This window comes from Cricetulus griseus, unplaced genomic scaffold (assembly GCF_003668045.3).
Source record: "Cricetulus griseus strain 17A/GY unplaced genomic scaffold, alternate assembly CriGri-PICRH-1.0 unplaced_scaffold_237, whole genome shotgun sequence".
In the NCBI taxonomy this organism is placed as follows: Eukaryota; Metazoa; Chordata; class Mammalia; order Rodentia; family Cricetidae; genus Cricetulus; species Cricetulus griseus.
Window position 1 is genome coordinate 39607 of NW_023276961.1, and position 10394 is coordinate 50000.

A 10394-nucleotide genomic window follows, 5' to 3' on the forward strand; every position below is an offset into this window, starting at 1 on the left:
TCTCAGGAGCTGAAGTTGTAGGTGGTGGAGAGCCTCATGATGTGGGTGCTGGGATATGAACTCAGGTCATGTGCAAGAGCCATGCCTACTCTGAGCCACTGAATCACCTCTAGTTTGCCTCTTTGTTTCTTATTACTATGTTATATTAACATTAATATTTAATACATTATATTAATAATTGGGTAATGATTTGCTGTTTGAATATCACTAACTTGGATATTATTCACTGTCCTATGAGTCTGGGAGAAGGATATATTTCATTGCTGATGAGAACACCCTATTTCCACAGGAACTCTTTATTTCTTGATTCTTTTCTCCTTCTTAAGATCTCCACAACCAGCATTCTGTTAGATAATACTCCAGTTCCCTCAGCTCTTCCCATATGTTCAAAAAAATCTTTCTAATCTTAGCTTCCCTTTTGAGTCTACCTAGTCTCTAAGGTCGCATGTCCTTAAGTCAAAACCACTCCACAGTTTCTCAATAGCAGGGCTTCTCTCCTCCTAGTTGGAATTGCAGAACTGATAAAAAATAGCTCTATAGTGATGAATTTTGAGGAATATATGCATTAAAGTTCTGGTTTGATTCAGTATAAGTTGCTGTGGAGATTTAAGGTCCAGGTGGTTTATTCCAAATACCAAGGCTTTAACTGTCTTTTGTTAAAACAACAACAAAATAAAACAGAAGTCTAAAGCTTCTTTATTTTCCAATAACTAAAAGAAACATTGGTTTTATGGATACACTGTAGTAACAATAACTGGTGCATTGAGACAGCAAGAGTGTCCACAGTATATACTGGTACAGGGTACATAGAGAACAGATTGCAGTAGGGGCAATGAAATTTGCAGTTTTAAAGAATGTGAAACTGACCTACTGAGTCCATCTTATCATGAACATATCACAGTACTGGGTATTTACTATGCATGGTAGAGAACTGTGTAGTACCCAGAAGGGAGAATGATTTGAAAAGTGACACAACACAATACCTTTTTAGCTATGGACATTATGTCTGTTTTTAAATAAGAAGAGAAGACAAAGATGCAGAGGTTCTGTGACTGGCAGCCTGGAGTAGTTATCCTAACTGGTCAGCTCTGGTAGTATTAAAAGGTGGGGCAAGACCATGCTTATTTTTCCCAGAGAAAGGTCAGGGGGAAGGGGCCGGTGCATAAATCACAGGACCATCAGAAGGACACAGGGTCTTACCCCAAGGAATCCTGAGAGGCTGAAGACAATCAATGGCCAGATGCTCCAGAGAGCTGGAACACCACAAAAACAGGGTGAAAAATGCTAAGTCCCTCTGCACAGAGAGGTAAGTAAGACCATGTGGTCATTACTTAACATATTCCAAATTATTCTAAGAGATAGAATGAGGGAAATGAGAAAACCCCAGTCCTACTCATTTCATCTCATTAGCACAGAGATATCAGCACGTGGTTGGTATCAAGAAAGAGGTGGGAACTTATTTATTGCCAAAGATTTCACAGAATGAAAGCACTGAATAAGACTGGAAAAGCCTTCTGATTACTAATAATATTATAAATATTCTAGAAAGAAAAATAGGAGGTAACATTTCAAATATAGAATATGGTAAGTCATGAGCCAAGTAGTCTTCCATTAACCAAGAAGGCTTAGAAATTCAAGGAAGTTTTCCAGTGAAATGAAACTATGAGGACTATGAAAATATCAGCTCTGAACTGTGGTATATTTATATGACAATAAAGAATGGGTAATAAGCATCATTCATCCATCATCAGAGAAGCTTCCTCCTGCTGCAGATGGGAATAAATATAGACATTATCCAGAGAGAGAGAGGGGGGGTGAGCTAGGGTTGTTCTGAGTGAAGGACTGTACTGCTTCCATTCATTGGGAATATTTTCAAGCTTCCTTGCCAGTACAGCCAGTGACAGCACAGATCATTGACTTCCACATGGCTTCAGGGAGCAGCATGGACTATGGACACCAACATGGCATGGAGATACAGCACAGTCTGTGGAGGTTTTTTGAGGAGGCCCAATCCAGTATATGAAACACTCTCCATCTCCATTAGTGTGAGCTTCTGCAGCTCTGGTTTCACTTCTCTCTGGCCTGGCAAGGAGCTCTGCTCTGCCATCTGTCACCACCTCCTCCTCTTCCTCTCCCTCTTCCTCCTCCCTCCTGCTCTTCCTCCTCCTCCTTCTAATTTCATGAGACTGCTTTTAAAAAGCATCTTCCCATAAGACCTGATTTTTTAGTTGTTTTGGAGATACTGTGCTCTCTAAGACTCACCCTCTACTCCCTCATCTCCCCTCTGAGCCCCCATGGGTCTCTAAGTCTCCATGTTCTATGGATGCCAATAGCCACTGTCATCTTGAAATTATCTCCATTTGAAATTCTTAAAACTTTTTATTTTCTCCAATCTTTTCAATTAAAATTGTTTTTAAATGTCACTCTGGCCGGGCATTGGCGGCACACGCCTTTAATCCCAGCACTCGGTAGGTAGAGGCAGGCGGATCTCTTTTAGTTCAAGGCCAGCGTGGTCTACAGAGTGAGTGCCAGGATAGGTTCCAAAGCTACACAGAGAAACCCTGTCTCAAAAAACCAAAACAACAAAAAATGTGTCACTCTGCAATGCAGGTTGTAACTACAACCTCAGGCACTGAATTGCAAGATTAATAGTCTATATCTCCATGGCCATAGTGGCCATAGTTTAGCAATACATAAATTAACATTGATTATAAGAGAAGGAAAGTATCTGCTTTCCTAACTACTTGCATATCTGGTGACAGGCAATATTTTGAAACCCTGGCTTACAGACCCATATAGCTGTCCAGGTATTACACAAACTTTCACTGCTTCCCTAAATGAGTAAGTCTCATTGCTGCTGAAAAGAATGTTCTTTTGCCTATAATCATATGTGTAAATTTTAAAGACTTGGTACCTTTTTCTATTGTAAACTATTGAACCTCACTTTTTGCTCCCTAGTGGTCATGTCTCAACTCTTCTTTATAGTAGCAGTGAGATCACAGAAAACAAGCCACTTCTGTGAGCAGTTTGACTTTAGAATACATTGCAATTCTTCTCTCAAGCATCCCGACTCCCTAGAAAGCTTTCAAAACAGGCTTGTGTAATGCTGTGGCCACAGACCTTTATTTCCTTTGTTGCTTCTCAGCCTTAGTTCCTAGAATCCTTATCTAGCAGGAATTAAGTTTTCCTGGCTCATTGTCACTCAAATGCCCTTGAAGACTTGAGTATCATAGGTACTAATTAAATTATTGAGGGCACACCATCACAAATCCTTTTTTTTCTACCTAAGATTGCATTATGGAAGGCATGAGCAGTGTTTCCTCCAAGCTGGGGTGCTCCCTAATTGCTTTGGTGATACCAGGAGAAGCCTGTGTGGTAATTGCTGGGTTTATGCTTATGCACAACCCTCTGATGGGTGCAAAATCACTCATAGCTAGAATCCTCTAGTGTTCCTCTCAATAAACAGGCTGTTTGTAAGATCTTCTCCTTAAGTTAATTGCTATTCAAGGACTCCTTGACTTTGTTTTCAAGGGGCACAGACATCCCTAGTCCCTACTCTATCACTTTACTACAATAGTAAGGGGATCCTAGGCCGGGTATGTTCACTAAATTTATTGAGCTGAATCACCACATATAGTGTTTTATTTACTCTAATTTGTTTAGTAAGAGCTTTGTCACACACACACACACACACACACACACACACACACACACACACACACACACACACACACACACACTGTAGACAGTAGAATGACAGGATGGCAGGAAAGCAGAGAATGTTTCTGGTTTCCCCATCCTTTCTTTTCTGTCTTAGAACAGGAGCACCATCTACAGATATAGGGATATAACTCCTCTACCCCAAGAGCAGTTCCAAGTTTTAATTTCTCTAGGGCTAAATATTGAGGTCAGCAATAAAGTTCCCAGGGAAACATACATCAAAATGAAGAAGGACCTGGTAAAGATAGCAGCAGACCTCCAAAAACAAGGCCTCACAGAAGCATTTGCGGTGTTCTACAAATTTTCAACTTGAGAACTCTTGCCCCTAGAAAAAAAGATCCAAAATCCTCAACATGTGTCTTGATTGTCTATGTGCCTGACCTAAATTCTCCAGAGCAACAGGGAGCTACTCATAGAAATGTCACAGATCCTGATCCTGGGTGGGAGGGGAGCTGATGCTGCCTCAGCATCACAGTACAGAGGAAATGGATCAGGACAGGGCTTCAAGTCATGCATAAGATACTGGTGCCACTCCCCATGTGTTTTCTTCCCCTCTTTTCTGACATTAGGACTGTTCTAATTCTCCATTTCATTTTGCCTTGCAATAAATAAAGACAATAAATAGGGTCACTGAAAGAGCTGAGACCCTGAAGAATAAACTCCTGACGCAGTACAGCAAGGAGTATGCAGGATACCTGACACATAAGGTCAGTGTGTGAGCATGAAGACAGGAGGTTTCTATGTCACCTAGTCATCCTGTGTCCTGGGAGTGTGTTGTGTGGTTTCAGCGGAATCTGTGTTCAATGGATATGTTCCACACTCACTTGAACACAATCCATCTATATCCATACAAGCCAACACACATACACCCCCCCCCACACACACACACACACACACACACACACACACACACACACACACACACACACACACACACACACACAGGGCAGGGAGGAGACTGAGAATTAGTTGTTACCGAAGACAGATATATAGCAACAGAGTAAGGTGTTTGTGGTTGTTTCCCATAGTATGAGGGTTATGAAAGCAAGCATGGACCCTATGCTGATATGTCAGATCTGAACACTACACTTTGTCCATCTCTTTGCTGAAAATGCATTTTCCTCTGAGAATTGAAGTGTTAGCCTAACACAGGTTTCTCTTTCTGTAGAAGGAAAGAGAAGAGGAGGAGGCAAAAACATTGCATTCTGGGAGGATATAAGAAACACCATCAAAAACTTCCCAAACTTTGCCAAATAGAGTTCTCTTCTGGATAGACTGGTGGATGGAGGTGATCAACGTAGAAGTGGAGAAGTGGGCTCAGCCTGGCATTGACATCTGAAAGGCTGAAGAATCTTCAGACCGAAGCATTCCTATTAAACCATTAGTGGTGCGTGGCCCACAGAAAGCCTTTGAAGAGATCACCCCAACATATCATCAGACACACATTGTGGGGAGACTAAGATGGTGGAAAGCCCAGGTAAGTCACCACAGGTGCATGACTTGGAAAGACTTATGTATATGTGGTTCCCATTGCATCTGGGTCAGACACATACATTTGAGATTGCACCTCACCAATAAATTAAGGCGGTGCTGGTGGACAGGAGTCTGAAGTCTGGAGCATTGAGCAGCACAGAGAAAGATTCATCCCCCTTTCCTTGTCTTCACTCTTTGGCTTCCATGCATCCAGTTTGCTGTGGCAACAGATCCTAGTGTGACCAGTGTTGTCTCTTCCTTCCTGCCACACTGACTTCTTGTAAAAGAAGCCTTTAACCTAGTTTAACTCAGATCAGTTTCTTCAAAACATGTTGGCTTCAGTTCCTCATATTTTCAGAGATCTGTGGAGATTAGAGGAAGCACATTAAGAAAATCCCGAATTATCTCCCATTGTAAGGAATACTATGTGCATTATTACTTTCTAACAGTTGGACTCTCAGTTAATCTCATGACATAATGGAGAGTTGTTATGGCAAGAAAATTTTGGTTGTATGAGATTATGTTTTCAGCATTAGGTAGACCTTCTTAGGAAATCCTCAGTAGATCATGGAGATAATAACACTGACTGAAGTGCTAGCTGTGACAGTGTTGGAACCTGTGATGGACTCCCCAGAAAGCAGCGGACAACTGGATATGGATATTCAAAGTTCTCTTCAGGTGAGTGTGATGGAAAAAAATCACTAAAGGACATAAACGTTTAGGTTGTGATAAAGAAAGAGAGAGCTCTCTGATCATGGAATACTTGACCAGAAGAAGCTCAAACCCACCAGCAGCTGTGTCAACATTTGTCCCTACCCCTTTGCCTTGAGAAGACTGGGAACCAGACAGCCTCTTGACCTATGGGTAAAAAAGCTTTTATATCACAGGCTGTGCTCATAGTTCACAGATGTGCCAAATAATTTTACCTAATCAGTTGACAGTTACTGCCTTCTTCAAGGCCCTTCTTTTCATGATAAACTTGTATGGAAACTTTGTGTCCTAAGTAATCTTTGTAACCATGAGAACCTTGAAAAAAGAGTTGTGGTCTCAGGACTCCCCATCCCCATTTTTCCTTTAAAATCTTCTCTTTTTGGCTGGTTGGCATCTTATTTCCTCTGCATGGGAAGGGATATGAGCTGGCCAGCTTGAACAATAAAAAGGAACCCTTTGCTTTTGCATCAGAAGTGTTGACTCTTTGGGTTATTCTCTGGGATTCCACAATCCTGGCACAACAGTGAGATGGGACAGGGAGACAGGAGAAGACCTGGTTTCTTGCAGCATAGTTAGCTCTGCAAATAGAGAGCACATAGAGATTTTGTTGGACCAAAAGCATCAGGCAAGGCCAGAATTCCAGGAAGTCTGCTCATGTCGGCAGATGTGCTGAAGCACCTGTGCATCCTTGCTCACACATGAACCTGTAGATTCTAAAAGATGCACAGATCATGGCCATTTGAATACATTCATAAGGGAATTTAAAAGAGAAATCCACAAATATTGCAGCAAAAAGTTTTGAAAAATCTCAGCTCATTAGTTTATTTCCTTTATTTTTCATTTGTATCATCTGGCTTTATAGCCTGAATAGGCATGAGTTGAGATCCTGTCACCAAGAAAATGCTGAAAATCCAAGTGTGCATCACTGGGGCTGGATTCTCAGAAGTTTCTAAAATATTGGTTGATTCTTGTCTTGTCTGGAATAAGTCAAAAATCTCATCTTGAATGAGAACCTCAAGCCAAACTGCAATGCCCTTCTCAAGTAGGCACAGGTGAGAGTCAGCCTTTCCCAGCTCTGAGCCTGTGCATTCAGCAATCCACACCTTTCCAGATGCAGGTGAGAGCATCAGTCTTTCCCAGCCTTGAGCCTGTGTACTCTGTAACATACACATCTGCATAATATAACACAGGAGCAGCATAAGCTGTTCTGTTCCAATTGGAATGTAGAAATAATCAGGAAAGAGTGAGTGGCCCAGCTAAGTTGAGAAACCTGTCCATGGGATTTTGCTGAACTTAGTGCATCATCTTTACTCATATTGGCAGTCTTGGGCTGCAACTTATCTAGGGTGTATGTGCATATGGATTGCCCTGCAGTTCTGGGGTCTGAAGGATCTCCCCAATACCTACAACATGCCCTACTGGGGATTATCTGTGATGGTAAGACATTGAGAATGTCTCTACATGTTCCCAGGCTGTCTGAAACCTTAAAATGTGATAGAGTTTCACATGGCCCCACAGCTTTAGGGGAAAATGGTCTACATGGCTGAACATGACAACAGCAGGCTCTCTTCAGGGTGGAAGCTCTGGAATGCTAGTAGTTTGGCTCAGTTTATGTGTGAAAGGCCTATACCATGGAATAGACCTGAGAGTGCAGAGGCCATCAGTCATGGAGATATGAACCATTGACAAAGACTTGTCTGTCCCAGGAGAGACACATGTGAAGTTTTCCTTTTCTCTGTCTTTTTGTCCTGTTGAGCTACCAGTGGGCTTCATGTTCCCACCTGAGTTGAGAGGGAACTTAGCCCACAGAGTCTGTGAACACACAGAGAATTTTCTTTACAATCAATTCACAGTCACACCCAGAACTATGTTGTTCCATCCACTCAAGCTGACAGTGAGGTCCATGCTCACAAATACCACTCAGCTGTGGCCAGAGCTTCGATAAGAAACTCTATAATGGAATTTGTGATTCCATTATAGAGAGGGGGCTCCTGGAGAGAATCCCAATGACTTTGTGATTTTCCTCCAGGCCACCAGGCTGAGCTCTGCTCAGGGACACCAGGCCCTGTATCCTCAGACTTCTCTCTCTTTTCCATTGCAAGTGAGAACTCCAAAGGCCTCCACCCTGTGGTCCTTCCACAAGATTTGTGTGATCAGTTCCCCCACTCTACATGGAAGAACACCAAGAAAGGAATAGAAATATGCAGTGTCTTATGCAGTGCCCTGCTAAAGATATGAAAACTCCTTCCAGATCTGAGACTGTTTTTCCCCCTTGGCTTCCCATGACTCCCAGAAAACATCCAGAGGCTATGTCCATGCATATCACGTCACAGAAGGAACCATGGGAGACAAGTGCTGTCCACCTTGGATTTGATGATGTTGTATTTGGTTGCATTGTAAGTCCCTTGAAATGAAACTTTTGCCTCAGTGCTATAGGTAGAAATATTCTTTCTAGTTGTGGCTAATGTCTATAAGCCCAGTCATTGGCGAACTGAGACTGGAAACTTTCTACAAGTTAAAACCAAGCTCATATACAGAGTGAGACACTGAAGTAAAAGCAGAAGGGATCACAGGCAGAAAGGCAGGAAAAAGGCATGGAGATAGGCACATTGAGTAATTCTAGAGGAGAAGGACTCAATTCCTTTTGTGGCCTTTCTGAGCATTTACTCTGTGGTACACCTGGTAATACAAATTACCTTCCTCAAGACAGTCAAGCAGACTTACTGGCTGCCTCCAGTGAAGACCATAGACGGAAGATGTGCTAAGAGGGACACTTAATTTTCATCTAATCATCCTTGCTTTTATACGGTACCCCAGCAAAGCACTGGAGCAGTCAAGGTGGTGAAACACTGAGGTGAGGGAGAAGGATGATAGTCTTCCACGGGGGTGAGGACTTCCCTTACTTATAAGAGAGTGGGGTTAACAGGGACAGGGAGTTGAAACAAGCTGTTTTCTCTTGGCAGGTAAAGGAAGATAACCAGATTGTGCTAATGAGTTTTAGGTCATGGGAGCCAGAGGCTGCAAGGTTTAGAGAAGCCATAGAAAGCTGAGCTTACTGGCACAGTCCTAGAATCCTTCCATTCAGGACATGAGAATGCTGGATGAAGATTTTGACACCAAGCTGTGCTACAAGGGAAGACCGAGGCTCAAAAAAAATGTGTGCTGAATTTATGGCTATTGCAGAGTCTCACAGGACTGCCATATTTAGACTTATGTCTAGGCTGTCGATCCCAGGGAAAGGAGAATGATGAGGCCACTCTTTGCAGAACTGGGTCAACAGAGTCTTCAAATGTACAGGAACTGGGAAATGGTACAGGAACTGGGAAATGGTTTGATCAAGTTTTTGTCCAGTTGGTTTTGTTTTGTTGATTTTACCATTTTTTTTTACTTCCTTTCCTTTTATAAATGCTTTATATTTTAAAACATAGCTTATTTATAAGTATACATCCATGAACAGTGTAGTTTAATGATTCCTTGAGGAAACATCTATGTGCATACACCATTTAGAGAAGGAAACAGGAACCTTCCAAGATCCTGGTCCACTTTTGCAACTTCCCTTTTCTGAGATTCATCCTCCTTTTGTTATAACCATCTCTTCCTTGATTTCATTAGAGTTCATTTCCTGAGTGTGCCTCCCTCCATGCTATCAGTATTTCAGAACTGCTTGTGACATGAAATGCAGTGGTTAGATATTTGACTTTTCCATCTGGCTTGCTTCCCTTAATATCTACAATGCTCATCCAACTCTGGCATTCAATTGTCTGAGGTGTGTTTATACCTGGTGAGCCACTGATAGAGGGTAGGGAAGAGGCATAAGATAATGCAAAAGTAGTAGATACAGTACCACAAAATAAGGCCAGATGGGGCTCCTCTTCACATAGGGAGAAATCACACAGGTCCCAGTGGCAGGACTGAAGGCAGGGAGCTGAAGACCTAGAGACTGTTGAACTGATGTTTGAAGAAGTCCTGGGAACTTTTGGTGAAGATGGAATCAGAGTGACCTGTTGGAAGGAGGGAAGCAGAAGTAGGTAAGAAACAGAACAAAACTTACTATTTAGATATCAGGTATAACTCGACATGGGAGAATAAAGGATCTTGTCCTCAGTGAGGGACCATCAAGAAGTAATTGTTCAAAGTTCAGCGTCCTTGGACCTTTATGGATCAGAAGGACAAAAGAGATCATTCCCTCCTCCTTCTCCACCTAGCACACAGGAGGTTTGTCCTAGCATGACTTGGTGCATCACGTTGGGAGCCAGTTGTTGAAACTCTGTGGTTCTGTCTTCCTTTGTGGATCAGGCCTGAGGTTCTCTGGGACCTCTTGGGTTCTTTTGTCTTCTCAAACACATCCAACCCAGGTAGGCTTCCTATTGACTGTGAACTAACTTATGCATGTTTGCTACCAGAAGATGCTGCCAAAATCAAATGCAGTGGTGTGTTCACCCAATTATAAACAGTGAGTATGTAGGATTCAGCTTCTATGGCTCAGAACA

At 42.3% G+C, this 10394-nt stretch overlaps 1 long non-coding RNA gene across 1 annotated transcript; it reads right to left on the bottom strand.

Annotated features, from left to right (window-relative positions):
- Positions 1-673: 673 nt before the first annotated feature.
- On the bottom strand, positions 674-9930 carry LOC118239803. Its single transcript, XR_004772642.1, has 2 exons — positions 9749-9930; positions 674-5555 (listed from the first exon to the last, which is right to left on the bottom strand). It is a non-coding gene; the product is annotated as an uncharacterized LOC118239803 (long non-coding RNA).
- Positions 9931-10394: the final 464 nt, after the last annotated feature.